General features: G+C 49.7%; 1 non-coding gene and 1 pseudogene across 1 annotated transcript; both read left to right on the top strand.

The window, feature by feature from the left end:
* Positions 1–8,755: 8,755 nt before the first annotated feature.
* Trnaa-cgc (transfer RNA alanine (anticodon CGC)) lies at positions 8,756–8,828 on the top strand. Its single transcript has one exon. It is a non-coding gene; the product is annotated as a tRNA-Ala (tRNA).
* Positions 8,829–11,659: 2,831 nt separating this feature from the next.
* On the top strand, positions 11,660–16,979 carry LOC144175328 (uncharacterized; annotated as a pseudogene).
* Positions 16,980–17,434: the final 455 nt, after the last annotated feature.

Here is a 17,434-nt window from a genome sequence, read left to right as displayed (position 1 = left end):
GAATTTTGTACGTCACCCTGTATTTCAAGTTCAGGAGAGCAGAAATAGCCAAAAATTATAGAAATATTTGAAAAGCCACCAAGTTAGGAGTCGGCACCCCATTAGGTGCCGCCACAGACCGGCTTTTAGAGATGGGCATTCATAACAACTTGGGCACGCTCACTGAAGCCAACGTACCGCCGAATACAAACGGTTAGCAGCTACCATCTGCGGGAGAACCATCCTAGAATCCCTGCGGGTTCCTTGCGCCTTTTAACATGTGCCAAATTCCACTTTACATCGGGAAATCCTGGAGAATGTCAGTGTGGCACCGATCCTCCGGAACATGCATCCATCACATCACCAGTAGCCCAGACAAGCAAGAGCCATGGAGCAAGGGTCAAGAGCCATGTCAAGGGTCAAGGGTCAAGGGTCAAGGGCAAGAGCCATGGAGCAAGAGCCATGGAGCCATGTACCACTCTAACCAAGAAGTCTGCTACGTAGACACGGCAAGCTACCCTGGCCGAAGCACGGTAACGGCAGTGGGGATTGACCATCACGGTAACGAGATATCCTCGTGTTCAGTCACCCCGTCCCACCCAGACACCGGAGAAGTGGCCATCGCAGTCGCCATCGCGGGTACACGGGCCAACATCATCATACCGATTCTAATACCGCCCTGCGGGACCACGCAAGGGGGCGAGTTTCTACGGCCGCGGCGCATATACTACTGGCCAGCTATAAGACAAAAGCAAGCCAAGCCCATCCGATTAGGACACCAGCACACTCGTCCTTCCTAGGGAATGAGATAGCCACGAGGCAGCCCGAGGGTTCTACAACCAAGCTGGGATCGGGTCCGAAGAGGTGCTGTCTGACAGGGGGAGGCATAGGCTCTCGACATATCAGTAAATTACACAGCACTATAGGTTGAGTCGTATGACACTTCCGGCAGCTCACAGATGCCGTACAAGAGATAATAAGTGATGGGGCGTAGGCTGCAGACATACACTTTCCAGCAACCGCTCTATGCCATGAACAGTACCCAAAAAGATACTGGGACACATGTAAATGATGTGGACTGTCAGCCGCTTCACTCCCACAGATGGGTTGAGCGTGCCATTTCACACCCCAGCCCGCCAGCCCCGGATTTCGCATCAGAAATTACGAGCAGTGGGGGGCCGCGCTCCTCAGCTCTGTCCCGGAAGTACAAGTTGCAGTCGTCCAGCTGGCGGGAGGCGCCGCCAAGGACCACAGGCTCCTGGTCGTCTTCTGTCAAAGCGCCCACCCTGAACCTACCTCTCGCGTGGTTACGCTCAGCAAAGATGGCCATGAACATTTTTTCGCGCTTTCTCTCTCCATCTCAAACGTCTCATTTCTTCCCTGGCGGGGAATGTTAGGCTCTATGCTGGACAAACCTCGAAAGCCCTATTATTCTCCATTCTCTCTATCTCTCTCTTTCTATCTCTCCGCGAGCAGTATTAACGTGCAAGTTGCATCCTTTGATAAAGTTTCCCAGGGTCGCAGTGGAAAAATCGCCCTTCCAGCACCGCGCTTTCCGGGTCTCAAGACAAGCTTCGTTACAACATTGAAAGGAAGAGCATCAAGGAGAGCAGGGACTCTGGTTCCGTCGCTATGCTACATTGGGATAATTAGCGTAAAATAACACACAAAAGGACCATTTTCGTTGCCGTGCCTGTGAGCCCTTACGTTTTAGCCGTGCACTGGTCGGTCAGCCACAATGGCTGAGTTGATCTTAGGGCAATGTTGGCAGTTCGACTGATCAAAGCCAATAATTTGACTATACATCCCCTCCTTTTTAAATGGCTAATAATTAAATATACCTTTCATACAGCTATTAAATGTAGCTGAATATAGCTGAATATCGCCAAATATAGAGGAGTTAAATATGGGTAAATATACCTAATAAATATAGCTCTTTTTTCTGATCAAAACAGCTGCAGTTGATAATTCATGAAAGCAGGCTACTCGAAGAAATCAAGTCCGGACCCCGCAGCACCGGGAATTTTTTGTTTACTATTCATCTCAATTTGCCCTAATATCATTGGTCCGTAATTCTTAATTTCTTTGACTTCACCCTGTCTGTGGATTTGGATTAGGTTGGCATCTTTGCAGGCTAGTGAAATTGTTATAGTCCTGAAGTATTCCGAGAAATATTTTGCAAGCTTTTATTGTACAATGTCTGCTCCGTCCTTTGGGTGATCTGCGGTTATTCCGCCACCTCCCTCAGCCCTCCCTCCCTTCATATCCTTAAGGGCTTTCTACACCTCTTTATTCCCTGTCAAAACCTCGTGAACCGAATAGTCTTTGTCCTGTTTCTTGGCCAAACGTTGCTAGCGCACTACTTACCATAAAACATCTCTGCTACTTTCATGATCTCATCCCTGTTGTCCTGAATGTTGCCTCTTGCGACTCCTAGCGGCATGAATTCTCTCTTAACCAATAGCGAGATTTTTCTTAGTTTCCCTTAAAGGGACCCAGAAAAGCTTTGTGAAGGTGGCAATCAAATGCATTCAGGTGGTAGAATACATAACGGGGGATTTTTGAGCCAAGTGTGAGCCCCATACATTTTACGGATAATTTGTAAACAATTTTTGAAGATCGCCTTTCTCAGCCGATGAGCGCGCCGCCGCAGCGAGCCGACCGCGGCTGACGCAACGGCGAGGCGCCCCCCTGATTCGGCCGATCTTCGGTTGCCGGCAACGTCACTGCCATTGGCTTACGGTTGCTCTTCCTCCTTCCTGCGCGATCCCGAGGCAAAGGCGGGTCTGCAGCGATTGACGCGTGCCTAGGCGCAGGAATGTAGCTAGCGGAGAACGGAAGTCGAGCGTCGCGATGTCACATGGCTATTCCCAGTGTTTCCAGCTGCTTTGAAAGAAGCAGAGAGGGAGGAGGAATCGATCGGCAAGGGGGAGAGGTGCACTTAATTGCTTCTGGCGCAGCTAATACTGAATGTAGATCAATAATTCCAACGGCATTGTATCGCTATATTGGTACTACGCGACAATAAAGGCCTTTTGTAACATTTACAAAAGGCTTTTCTGGGTCCCTTCCGCTTTTTTGAACGTTCTGGCTTCATTCACAAATAATGAAACTTTGAAAGACGCCAGATAGAGGGACACCACACCCTTGTGAGGAACAAACAACAACTGAATTTATTTCGATAGTGCCTACTCAGCGAGCTCGAGGCAAACATATAGTGTTGCCAGACGGCTAAAGGAAAGACGCCGAAGTGGAGGCCTTCTACAACAATTTCTACAACAAACACCTACTACAACGCACCCATACTCCATTCTACCTCCCCTACACTGTGCCCCCTAAACTGACACTTAGATCTACCTCTCTCCTTTTCAACAAATTAATATTTTTTCTATGTTTCATAAATACTCACAATGCTCTTTTTTGTTGCTTGGGATAAATGTGACCGTTGCTTAAATGCGTATGCAGGAATTTCGGTGCTCCCAAATTAAGCTTCAGCACGAACCTGAGCTATTGATCCAAATATTGCGAAACGAAGCCTACGTGTAACTGCAGAGGCCAATTTAAAGACATTGTATGCATTTCAACAAAGCTGGTTATATTCAAGGAAAAGAATAGAGAAGAATTTTAATTATGCAAACTGTAATGCAGAAGACTGTAACATATTTGAAAATTGTGAAATATTTCTCCAAGAAGCGCATCTTACAACACGCTTACGCGTCGGTGTCATGTTACTCCTGTCAATTTTCTTACAGCCAGGCCACCTCAGGTAACTGCCGCACAATTACGAGCATCGCGTTTATAGATGTCACAAGGCGTTTTGCAGAGGTACGACACCTTCAGCTCTGGACCTTGCTTCTGAATGAATCCATGAGCGACCTACGGCATGCTCGTCCTGTGTTTTTATTTAGCGCTTGTTTTCCGTCTACGGCATGCGCTGGCTTGCGCAGTCAGCTCCCGTGCAATAGGACAACCGTCCAGTGGACAAGCACGCCACGTGGCAGCCTGGGCTGTCCTCCACCCAGCACTGCACATATCCTCAATACCTCGAAGGACCAGCAGTTGTTGTCCGCAGTGACGCATGGCCCTGTGGGCCGGGAGGAAGTTGGTGCGCTGGAGGATGTCGGCGGTCGATACATGCACAACCCTGCGGGCCGTGAGGCAGTTGGTGCACTAAAGGTTATCGCAGCCCAGGGGGTCGACCCTGACCTTGTTGCAGAGTGGCACATCTTGGCAATAAACGTGGCTGCGCTCTGGGGAACGCCTGGACAGGTTATTCTTGATGGAAGTATCCTGGCGCCAACGACAAGTTCAGGAGGGGGGGCAAGCGGCCAAGACTCCGTACGTGGGGTCTTACCAGTAGACTTACAGGCACTGGTGGCCTTGCCCGGAGAGAGAGAGACAGAGAGAGAGAGAGAGAGAGAGAGAGAGAGAGAGAGAGAGAGAGAGAGAGAGAGAGAGAGACGTGCTTTATTTGAGGCCTGTGCGAGAGCACTCTTGCTGTCTGCATCAGTGCTGGCCTGTGAGGGTGGTTTAGTCGTTAGGGAGGGCGGGTGGGATGGTAGGAGTGTCTGTGGCAGGTTCCCAATACGCCTCTTGGACCCTCGTCGGCATAGACAAACGCGGCAAGAGAGGTCCATAACAAAGTGAGCGTGGTGACGTTTGGTGTTAACGGTAGCACCCAGTCGAAGTACGTCGTCGGGCGAATGACCTCGGGGAGTTTATGGAGCGTGCGAGCACGGAAGAGAGCGTAACACTGACAGCCCCACACCAAATGTTCGGCCGTTGCATTTCCCGGAGAAGAGATGCCAGCTATGGCCCATAACACGCGCAAAAGCTTGCCGAATATGTCCGCTTCGTCTTTTAACACGTGGCCGATGCGATGAACAAAAACCAAGCCAATTCCTAAACCTGGCCAATCCCCCATGTGGATAACCTCAGACCCACATCTCTTACGTCCTGCATGGGAAAGGTGATGGAAAGGATCGTCCTCAAACAGTTACAGAAACACCTCGACGACACCGAACTGATGTTCACGTCTATGTTCGGCTTCAGGCAGAACCTCGGCACTCAGGATATACTCCTCCAACTGAGCAACTGAGCCCTGAGCACCCTCCTCTCTTCCAGTCAACTAATCAACAAGAGCAATGGGAGATGTTGCTGTCCAGCCCCTCTCTGCCTACCCAGCTACTCTGGTGGACAGCACAGGCGGCGCGGACTGCATATGGGCTCCAGTGAAGAAAGAACCACTCCCCTGGGCCGCCCTCTGGGCCGTTCAGAAATTTCAATAAAAGTATTTCCTCCTCCTCCTCAAATGCCGGCAGATAGTACGGTTCAAAGCAGTTGAAATGCTGATCTCATCCGATAATGTCCCGAAAGAGTATATACTGATTAGCCACTTGAGTTTTTACTTCATGAAAAGCCCAATGTGATAAATGACAATGAAAAAACTTCATTGCTCTGAATTGAGGTGTTGGTGTTAGAGTACCCATCCGGTTGGAGGCGTCCTTGGTCAGGAAAGCCTTGGGTCTTGCTGGCTAACCGGGCTCTCCCCCAGTCATCGCTGGTCCGACCGAAAGATAGGAGCTGCTTAGTAGAGCCCCCCCCCCCCCCCTTTTTACCTGATCACAGGTGGGTTTTGGGTTACGGGTAAGGTTAGGGGTGCTGCCATACCAGGTGCTGCAGTGAGCCTAAATTGGACAGAATTTGCGCATCTCGAGATAGCAGTGCGTTCACCGGCGAGTTATTGTCGTGATAGTGGCAAAGGTACAGCCTTACCTTCGGCGACGATGTTATGGCCAAGATAGTAGCGGAATTAATTTGGCAGCGAGTTATGGCTGTATTATTGGCAAGGGTATAGCATTACCTTCTGCGGCGAGTTATGGCCGTGATAGTGGCGGGGCTCTACAGCCTTGCCCTACGCGATGAGTTATGGCCGTGAAAATGGCCAGGGTATACATTACCTTCAGCAGCGAGTTGTGGCGCTAAAAATGGCAAGCCTCACCTTCGGCGGCGAGTTATGGCCGTGATAGTGGGGGAGCTATAGCCCGACCTTCAGCGGCGAGTTGTGGAAGCGTAAATGGCAAGGGCAAGTCGACGAAGATGCTATAGCCCTCCCACTATTACGGCCATAGCACGCCGCCAACGCTAGGGCTATTTTTCCAGCCATAACTCACAGCTGAAATTAAAGTACACCCTTGCGATTTTCATCGCCTCGCTACCTAAGTTAAGGCCATTCCCTTTTCATTTGCACAGCCATAACTTTCCGCCTAAGGTAAGGCTATATATACCCGTGCGATTTTATAGCCATAACTCTCTGACTAAAGTAGGGCTCTAACCCTTGCCATTTTCAGAGCGTCTCGCGGCCAATGGCAAGACCGTAGCCCAGCCACTATCACGGTCCTAACACGCAGCCGAAGGTAAGGCTATTCTTTTGCCATTTTCATGATCATAACTCGTAAGGCTATTCCCTTGCCATTTTCACGGTCATAACTCACCACCGAAGGCGAGAGCACAAGCATTCCCGCTATCGCGGTCATAACTCACGTCCGAAGCAAGACTACCCTTGTTATTTTCAGTCAGAACTCGCCGGCGAAGGCAAGGTTATAGCTCGGCCACTATCCCGACCATAACACGCCGCCAACGGTAAGGCTATAATAACCGTTGTCATTTTCACAGCGATAACTCGCCGCCGAAGGTAAGGCTATAGGCCTGCAGTACTATCATAGCCATAACTCGTCGCCCAAACTTCTCGTCATAGGTAAGGCTATTACATCCTTCCCATTTTTAAGTGTTATGTGGGTATTAGCTGGTTTGTATCCTCCAGAAGTTGGTGACTTAGACTCTCGAGAGGTGTGGTTAGGGGATGCGGCATTCCTCCTCGTTGTGGGCGAGTACTTTCGCGTATGTCTGATGTGGTGCCTGGTTTAGTGTTGTTTGACCTGGGCGTTTTTATCCCCCTTGGGAAACGGCCTGGTATACATGGACCGGGAGCAGCGGCCTGTTCCGCCTGCTTACAATTCGAGAGATTAGTGGCGTTATATATACCTAGGTTGTAATATAGCGGTTATAATCATCAGTGAGAAATGGGCAATATTGTGCATATATTTAGTTATTTATTTATTTATATGGTCGTGGGCTCGGATCCCACCAGGCGGGCATATGCCTCTTCCCACTTTCTATTTAAAAAAAAAATATCTGTTTCAAGAAGAATAAAATGACCTACCACATTCTCCCTTTGCTTTCCTTCGCTTTATTGACTCTTTGCCCTTATTTCTGTCTTCATTCAACGAGCCCCTCATTACCCATTCTGATTCGCTACATGCATAGCGAGGGTCTCTGCTGTGGCAGTATTGGTGCCATAAGAAGGTTCAATTCTGGTCGACCGTTCCAGACATGTCGTAGACGCTCGAGTCACGGCCCGGGGGTAAAAAAGAAGGTACCCTTCACCCCGAGTAGTTGGAGTGGCGCTGGCTACCACCCCTATGCGCAGAAAATAATTACCTTGACATAAATACCCAAGAAAGTGAAGGGGAGCACAGCCCCGCCTAGAGCACTGCACGGGCCCGGGCCAGCCCGAAAGCCCGGGCCCGACCCGGCCCGCGGGCCGGGCCGGGCCGCCCGAAGTGGATTATCGGCGGGCCCGGGCCGGGCCCGGGCTCAGAGCCGCGGGCCCGGGCTGGGCTCGGGCTCAGTGCCGCGGGCCCGGGCCGGGCTCGGGCTCGACGCCACGGGCCCGGGGCGGGCTCGGGCTTAAATTCATAGGCCCGGCCATTAATAGTTCCGACGTGAAGTGTAGAAAAGAGCATAAAATTGAATATTCTGAGTATACTTTTACGCGCTTCTTGATGTTAGTTGTACACATTGTTTTAAAAACGTGTTTTGCTAGGGCTCATAGTTACTATACTGTAACTTTAATGACATTTCATGTACTGCATCAAGATTTTATATTTTGGTGTATAACATATCAAAGATACGGTTGCAAGGAATGTCCTAGCGGGGAAGGAATTAAATAAGCCACCCTGGAGCTGTGCACCTATGTCTATGTACGTGTGTTTTAGATGTCGAACCAATCTAAATGCGGCTGCCGTGGCTGGAAATCAAACTCGCGTGCTAGAGAAGCGCCAACGCTGAACAACCACTACAGGGAAAATATTTCAACGCACGCACATACTCGTGGATTCAAATGGAGAGCAAGAAATTTCATTAATACCAACTTGTGACCGAAACAACCCCATGAAGTTGCCAAGAGTCTGGTTATCAAAGGTGATGGTGTCTCTCGTGTAAGAATACGAGCTATTATTACGCCCATGTGGCGTGAACTGCAGACTGTGTGAGCTAAACTACGTGTACTTTTAAAATCTTATTTTTTGCGTTACAATTGAGGGCGTGCTTGTACAGACTACATGCTCCATCTGATTTCCCGCTACGAAGACACTCGACCAAATATAATAAAGAAATTTTCTTCAACGTCTACTACCAGGCCTGGTCACACACATGCGGGCCCTCCCTAGGCTCAAAAAAAAAGACCGTGCCCGAGCTGGGCGTGGGCTTGAGACGACGGGCCCAGGCCGGGCCTTGGATTGAGACGACGGGCCCGGGCCGGGCCTGGGCTTGAGACGACGGGCCCGGGCCGGGCCCGGGCTAGGCTCACTTATGAATTCCCGGGCCCGGGCCGGGCCCGGGCTCGGTGTTACGGGCCCGGGTCGGGCTCGGGCTTCACAAAGCGGGCTCGGGCCGGGCTCGGGCCTTAAAATCAGGCCCGTGCAGTGCTCTAGCCCCGCCGGTAGCGCAGTGGTCATCGCACCAGACGCGCATTCTGGAGGTCGTGGGTTCGGATCCCACCCGGCGGGCATGTTTTTCTCCACTTTCTTTCATAAAAATAAATCTGTTTCAAGAAGAATAAAATGACCTACCACCTTGGCTGTCTACCCATATATATATATATATATATATATATATATATATATATATATATATATGAATATATGAAAGACATGCCAGCCGGGTAGGATCCTGGACCCGACAGGCCGCCATTGGAACCTGAACGTGGCAACGTTTACAACGAGAACTTTATCTAGTGAAGCGAGTCTAGAGGTGTTGTTCGAGGAATTAAAAGGCATTAAATAGGGTTTCATAGGGCTTAGTGAGGTTAGGAGGACAGGTGAAGCCTTCACGGTGCTGAAAAATGGACACGTCCTATGTTACCGCGGTATAGTGTACAAAACAGAACTGGGAGTGGGATGTCTAGTGAATAAAAGCATAGCTGGCAACATAGACAAATACTATAGCATTAACGAAAGGGAAGCAGGTCTTGTAATTAGGCTCAATAAGAGGTACAAACTCACAGGGCTACGCGCCCACATCCAGCCATGACGACCAGGTAGTGGAACGCTTCTATGAAGATGTGGAATCGGCAATGGCTAAAGTAAAGACACAGTATACCGTAGTTATGGAGGATTTCAATGCTAAAGTAGGCAAGAACCAGGCTGCAGACAAGGCAGTTGGGAACTATGGTCTGGACTGTAGAAGGGGGGACCTACTAGTCGAGTTCGCCAAACGGAATAACTTACGCATAATGAATACCTTCTTCTGCAAACGGGAGAGCCGGAAGTGGACGTGGAGGAGCCCGAATGGGGAGCATAAAAATGAAATGGACTTCATATTGTGCGATAACCCTGGCGTCGTGAGGGATGTGGAAGGGCTCGGAAGGGTAAGGTGTAGTGACCACCGCATGGTAAGATCTCGAATTAGGCTAGATTTGAGGAGGGACCGTAACAAGCTAGTACGAAAGAAGCCGATCAATGTGCTAACAGTAAGACGTAAAGCAGAAGAAATCAGGATCTCGCTGCAGAACCGATATTCAGCTCTTACCGAGGAAGCAGAGTTTACGACACAGGAAGCCAGCGAACACCTTACACGCATTATCAAAGAGTGTGCAGTAGACGTCGGGGGCACGAAGGCTGAACTTTCCCAGGAGACGAAAAATTTAATTAGAAAACGGCAAACCATGACAATCTCCTCCCCAGCTGACAGAATAGAACTAGCGGAGCTTTCGAAGTTAATCAATAAGTGTAAGACAGCTGACATACGGAAGTATAATATGGAGAGGATCGAATACGGTGTAAAGAACGGAGGTAGCCTGAAAGCAGTGAAGAGGCATCTTGGCGTGGGGAAAAATCAGATGTATGCACTTCAAGACAAGCAGAGAGAGAGAGAGAAAAGACTTTATTGAATTTTCGCCTGCAGGAGGGACGACGAAAGGCTCCGCGGAGCCACCCCGTCTCTCGACGCTGCCTAGGGCGTCCTCGAAGCATTGCCCCGCAGGCGTCCGCCAGTTCGGCGCGCGAGGGGCCTTCGGGGATGTCCCCTCGAGGCCTCCGTCGGCGCCTCCCCGGGACAAGCAAGGCAATGTCATCACAAATAGTGATAAAATAGCCACAGTACCCGAGGAGTTCTACAGGGATCTGTACAGTAGCTGGGACATCCAGGATAATGCCGAACGAGAAAGTAGTTCAGAGGAGATAGACATCCCACCAGTAACGACCGAAGACGTAAGGAAGGCTTTGAAAGAAATGAAAGGGGGCAAAGCACCTGGCGAGGATCAGATAACAGCAGACCTCTTGAAGGATGACAGAGAAATTGTACTTGAAAAACTGGCAAACCTGTATACGCAATGCCTAATGACCGCAAGTGTACCGGAATCTTGGAAGAACGCGAACATCATCCTAATCCATAAGAAAGTTGACATGAAGGACTTGAAAAATTACAGGCCGATCAGCTTACTGTCAGTCGTCTACAAGGTATTTACCAAGGTAATCGCTAACAGAATTTCTGCAACCTTAGATTTCAGTCAACCTAAAGAACCAGCACGGTTCCGTAAAGGCTATTCAACAATGGACCATATTCAAACGATCAATCAGGTGATAGAGAAGTGCGCTGAGTATACTATGAGAAAGCATTTGACTCAGGCGAAACCTCAGCAGTCATTCAGGCATTACCAGGGGGTATCATTATGTAAGAATACTAGAGGATATCTACAATGGGTCCACAGCTACCATCATCCTTCATAAGGAGAGCAGTAAAGTACCTATAAGGAAGGGCGTCAGACAAGGAGACACAATCTCTCCAATGTTATTCACAGCATGTTTACAAGAAGCATTCAGAACGTTGGATTGGGAACAGGTGGGAGTACGGGTTAATGGAGAATACCTCAGTAACCTCAGATTTGCTGATGACGTTGCCTTGCTAAGTAACTCGGGGACGAATTGCAAAGCATGCTTTCCGCACTGGACAAACAGAGGAGGACCGTGGGCAAAGTAATAATCAATAACCTCGGGACAGCACAGCGGTTTGAGATAGGTGGCGAGGTAGTGGAAGTGGTAAGGGAATATATCTACTTAGGCCAAGTTGTGACCCCGGATCCCAACCATGAGGCAGAGATAATGAGAAGGATCAGAATGGGGTGGAGTGCATTCGGCAGACATTCTTAGATAATGAATGGCAGCCTACCATTGCCCCTCAAGAGAGGGGGCGCTGCGAGCGCGCGACGTGAGCAAACGTGTGGTGTATCGGCTCCGCCGATTTTCGGCTGGAGCCGCAGCCCAAATCATTCTACCCAGGCAAAACTGGCATCAATTGATCCGGAACATCGAGCGGAGCAACTGGATACCGAAGTCGTCCAGGTGGGCCCATTTTCTACGAATTTACAGTCGTTTTTCGACCGACCACGTGGGAGCCGCCGCGGCGACGCCGACGCCCGGCCGGGCGAAATCGGCCTTCCTAGGACAAAATGGCAACTTCCGCGCTCCAAACACGCGGTTACGACCCTGAGACGATGGCGTGGACCTCGGTCCCCACCACCGGTGACCAAAATTCGATGGGTTTTCCGAAAATTCGGAGTCAAGCTTTACTGCAAGCGGCTGAACGCCACTCCCAGGACAAAGGCAAGATGACGGCGTCCGATGTCGCCCCGGCCATCGGCTCGTCGGTCGGAAAAGTGAACGCTCCCGCGACGCGCGCCACGGGAAGCAAGGGAAAGCTGTCCACGAAGTGGAAGCCGCGCCCAATGCCCAAACCCGCTCCCGAAGACTACGTTATAGCAGAGTCCTTCAATGCTTTACTGGTCACGAAACTTCGGCGCTCGTTTCATATAGGGACCGCGCGCGCCACTACAGGCGCCACCGTCGCACGAAGGTCATCCAGCCGCCGCTTTCGCGACGTATTGGCCTGCTCTCGGCGTGCAAACGCTCACTGCTTTTGGTGTCTGCGCGCTGATTAAGTGTTTTTTTTTTCGTAGTAGTTAGCGATGAATAGTCTAGTCATCACCTGCCTTCAATGGGGTTTTATTTTTGGTAGTAAATTAGCGTAAACTTCGGCCGCGAACGGCAACGGCTTCTGCGTGCTCTGGCACAAGCGCTGCGCCGTCGTGTTTTCGGATTTTTAAATCTATATTTCTTCTTTTAAAGCAAAAGTTGCAAATACCACACATACGGTAGCTGTGCAGTCACGGACTGCTGCGGGCCTATCGATAATACAATAAAAAAAACTGAAAGAAACCAAGTACGCGTCGTTCAGACTACGCTTAATGAATCCGTTGATTGCTCTGGAATGCACAGAACACTAAAAGAGATAGCCCAATAGTATTGTCGTCTCAATGAGTGGGTACATACCTGAGAACATCTAAAAACGCTACAGAAACGCGAAGGATCAAAACACGGAGAGATATGTTGCACCATGTGTCTTTCCGCTTCCACGCTTTGCAATCCTTGCAAAAACAGGAAGCGAAAAAAGAACAATAAAACTGATTTTATCACACGCAACAAAAATTCAATGTTACGAAGGGAGACAAAAGAGCGTGGTCCAGCGTACAAAAATTTATTTTTTCGCGCTGCGATGTGGAGCACACGGAGTAAACAGAATATTGCCACGTAGCCAAGAACGACGCAAAGCTTTTCTGAACGCAGCGAGCTAGCGAGCTCCTATTGGCGGTGAGCGCGAACACAGGCGGCGCTGCGAAGTGCGCCTCCGTGACGTCGGCTTAGGGATTCTCGCATTTGTCGTCTGCTTCACTCAAGCTCGCTCTCCCTGCTGTTTCTTTGCGCTCGGTCAACGTCTGATGCTTGTCCGCACCAGAATTGGCGTCCGGGTAACTTTTTATCATAGTAATAGGCTTACAATCACATACACTAGCTCCTGGTGTCAGTTAAAGTATAGTTTTGGATACCGCTACGGACGAAACATTGCCGGCGTCGCCCCATTCCTTGCGAAGCCGGTCCTGTGCGGAGCGCGAAGAGTCGGAGCTAGGCGTCAGCTTCTCAATTAAGCAATCTTTCGAACAAAAGGAACAGTCAGCTGCTAATAACCGACAACAGCGAAAATGGAAGACCAAAACAAATTCTAGGCCTTCACGGCTGTTGGCTTTAGCAGAAGGCATTACGATTCCGGGTGATCATATGTAAGGTAAAACAGTTTTTGCAACCATGCCTAATGCTCGAACGTGTTGTGTCACATCACTTAACGTTGTCAAAGCATGAAAGTTTGCCGACATGCACTATGGGCTGCAAAAACTGTAGGTTGAGTTCCAAATAACCCACTGTGTATATAGGCGCGTGCTGATTTTATACCAGGCATCTAACCAGTATGTACGTTTATTGAGCAAAACAAGTCACGTCTACATTAAATATACAGTAACACTATGTTTGTTCAGATTTGGAGGGATATTTCGGTACATTTTCCACAACCATATCTTCCCGATATTCGGATTGCGTAATAGGAAAACTGCACTCAAGAGGAGGAGGACTAGGAGGAGGAGGAGAAAACTTTATTTAACAATTAAATAGAGCTGGTTAGTGGGCTGGGTCCTCAGTCCAGGACAAGAGAGTAAAAATAATTTCCTTCAATTCATAGAACGTCATCCCGAGTAGAATAGGATTTGTTCTTTGCGCCTGGAAGGGTTGGAAAATAATAAAGAGCTACTTGGAATTATTCCTCGGTTTCGATTCTTGTAATATATGCAGGTATACTATTTATTGCGTTAGTTAGCGAGTATATCATGCCTTCAACACCGTATTCATGTCACCATTGTTCGGGTTGAGAGTCAGTTCGTTATGATAACGATGTGATTACCATAGAAATGCGGAGCACAAAAGCCGCCTTCGAGTACTGTGAACAACGTTGTCTAGGGCGCGACTGCGGTGGCGTAGCAAAAACCTTCTCTTTGTATTTGCATGTGAATAAACAAAGCACGCTGCGCATATACACATTCTTGCACGCAGCCGTAATGAAGGCCAATTTGTGAAGGGAATGTATGCCATACAACATGAAGGAAATATCTACACGATCTTTGTGAGTCTCCCAAACATCCCAAAACCTTTCTGCGCCATCACGTTTGTGATGGCGCAGAAAAATTAATGCGTTGCGCAGAAAAAACAAAAGCAAGAAATATTAATCTGATTCAAGACAACAACAACGAAAGAAATAGAAGAAAGCCGCTTTTTTTTCCTGCTGTGCGATGCACGTGTAGGGGCCGCTGCTTGGTACGTGGCATTACACTGTTGAGTCTTCATAAGAGCATTTAAAAAATACTGCAGGGAAGCCTACGCATTTTGAATACTTATCGAGAAGCTCTGATCGCTGATCCTCGCGAATAAGCTAGAAAGGACGAGTTATACACGATCTTCTGGCCGATGCTCTGAAGAAAGTTGTTCTCTATCTCCTCGTGTGTTGCAAACTTGGGGGGATACAACTTGAAATTATTCAGATGCGTCTGAAGCTGGCAAAATAACTGAGTCACTAGAAATACGCTTTTCAACGCACTACAGCAACAAAGCGGGCGATTTCTAGCACAGGCACTGCTGCCCCTCACAAGCGGAGTGTAGCAGACGACAGCGGCGCGAGTCCCTAAGCCGACGTCATAGCCAGGGGGCGCCACTCAAACATCTCACCGCCAATTCTACAGAAGACTAGAATGAAACACAAACGTCGAAGAAGCAGTCCGCAGTGTTACGTGCACACATGAACGTCAATAAATCGAGTTGCACGGCGTTTGCTATGCATGCATTACTCTTGGAACGTTATTAATTTCAGATACATGAAAATAGGATCGAGAATATTGTCGAAGAAACAAAAAATCAAGTTAGCGACAAGGTGGCACCCTTTCCATATCAAACAACATTGTCCGACGGGACGTACGACAAAAAGAGCAAACGGGTTGAAACACCAGATAAAAAAACTGGAATCGGCCACGCGCGGTTACAAAACAAACAAAACGAACCCTAAGGGATAATTCACGGAAATATGAAAAGTAAAAGCACAAGGACATCCCACAGCTTTTTTACACGCGAGCAGAGCCCAACATAATACAAGATTTCAAACAGGTAATAAAGCACCGCTACAACCTGACTGATATGACAAAAATCCAGTTTTAAGTTAGCCTTCTACAATTCTAGGTCCACGATGCTCTCAAAAGGGTACATTGCTTTTTCCATTCTCACACACCGTGAATTAAATTTCCACACAGTCATAATTTGTAATCGAAGCTGAAATCTCCCGTTGCTTGCTTTGGAATGGCGCGCCTCCATTTCTCACGCAGCTCCCCGTCGCTCGGTCAAGAGAACAAGGAAACATTTTCTGTGGTATCGTTGTAAGGAACGACATCCCGGGACGCAACACATGTTCGGCATCGTCGTTGCACTACTTAAGTCGCATCACAAGAGCGCGAAATGCACGTTACATTTTTTTCCCCGCACAAAACAAAAACAACTCGCCGCGGCTCCGCCGTTGGAGCCAGCGCAACGCCGCCCGAGGAGTGGCCTCAGTGAGAGGGTGGCGCCACCGCGCGGCGGCCAAACGCAGCATATGAAGCTCTCCCATTGAGTTACGGAGCAGTTTCGTGACCAGTAAAGCATTGAAGGACTCTGGTTATAGTCATCAAGCCCAGGCAGCATGTTTCTCTTCACGAGGCGTTCACGGAAACCGGCTACGGCACCGCCATCTCGGCGTACCTCGGGCCGGAACGGGCCCGCGCCATCTCCGTTCTGCCATCACGAGACCCGAAACATCATAATCGTGCATACCCCGGACATCAAGGTGGCCGACCGGCTCATCGGGGACTTTGCTGTAAATACCGAGAAGGGATCGGTCCCGCTTTATGGCTACCTTAGGCAAGACGGCGGCAACACGTGCTGCGGAGTGATCGTGGTCCGTAACACGGATACTACGGAAACTCTTCAACATCGAGTGTGCTGGCGTGCCGGCACCATCGTGGAAATCCGAAAATTCGGAACATCAAACAAGGCACGCATCACCTTCGCGGGTAAGGAGAAGCCCCGTTACGTGCATTATGACAACATGGTCGTCTCTGTGCAAACCTATTACAAAACTATCCCGGCCTGCATCCAGTGTGGGGTCGTCGGGCATCGAGCGGATGCATGTCCAAACCTGCAGCCGAACACGTGTGGACTCTGCGGACTCCAAGCTCCGCTAGTGGAGGGGGTGCGGGCCCCTCACAACTGTGTTCCCCGTTGTTCTGTGTGCGGTGGCGCCCATGTCACCAACTCTCGCGACTGTGTGGCAAAATTCCGCAAACCCAAGATAGCCGCCCAAACGGGCGGGAAAAAGAAAATAACGCCCAAGGAAAAAAGCCGCCATCTTGGGCCACCCCACGACCAGCCTCGCCGGGAAACCTCTAACATCGAAAAAAACGTCGTCAAAAACGGACGCCATGGGTGAGTGGTTCGGGTGGGGCTGCTTCCTCCTCCTCCCTTCTCACTCCCCTCCCAAGGGCGCGGAGCGCTGAGCAAGATCAAATAGCAGCACTCAGGGCCCAAAACGAGATGCTGCTAAAGAAAATTAATGAATTGGAATCCAAAATCAACCAGTCTCCTTCTCCCACCTCCCCTCCCGCGGCTGAGGTGATAGAAAGAGAGCTCGTGGCGCCGAAAGCGGCAACAGCGCGGAGGCTGCATTCGAGGCCCGTTTTGACGCCCAATTCCGGGACATAGACGCTCGATTCGCCGCCATGGCAAACCAAATCTCACTTATGGTCAACACCATCTCGAAATTGCAAGAGACAATCCCTGCGATGATTGCCCAACAAATTACGCATTCCTTGCGCCCCTCGCGCAGGACTGGCGGTCCCTATAAGGACGTATCCGGCCGCCCTGTCAAAGGTTCTAGACGCCTCACAGAGGCAGATGATGACGACAGCTGCTCGCTCTCCGGTATAGAGGACACCCCCCTCACCGCGAGTGCTGGCTCCGGAACAGCGTCGCTACAATCCTGCCTAAACCTAACTGACCATGGCGAGCAACCCTAAGATCAGGCACTCCCGAAGAACCAATTCGACCACCCCTGTTCAAATTGTCCAGTGGAACTGTCGAGGCTTCCGCTCCCGCGCAAAGCGGGCGAATCTGCGACTTTTCCTTTCAACTTTCGACTCGCTTCCGGCGGTGGTTGC

Source organism: Haemaphysalis longicornis, unplaced genomic scaffold (genome assembly GCF_048455015.1).
Source record: "Haemaphysalis longicornis isolate Haplotype H1 unplaced genomic scaffold, Haemaphysalis longicornis Haplotype H1 scaffold_3, whole genome shotgun sequence".
Taxonomy (NCBI): Eukaryota; Metazoa; Arthropoda; class Arachnida; order Ixodida; family Ixodidae; genus Haemaphysalis; species Haemaphysalis longicornis.
This window is presented reverse-complemented; position numbering and strand designations above follow the sequence as displayed.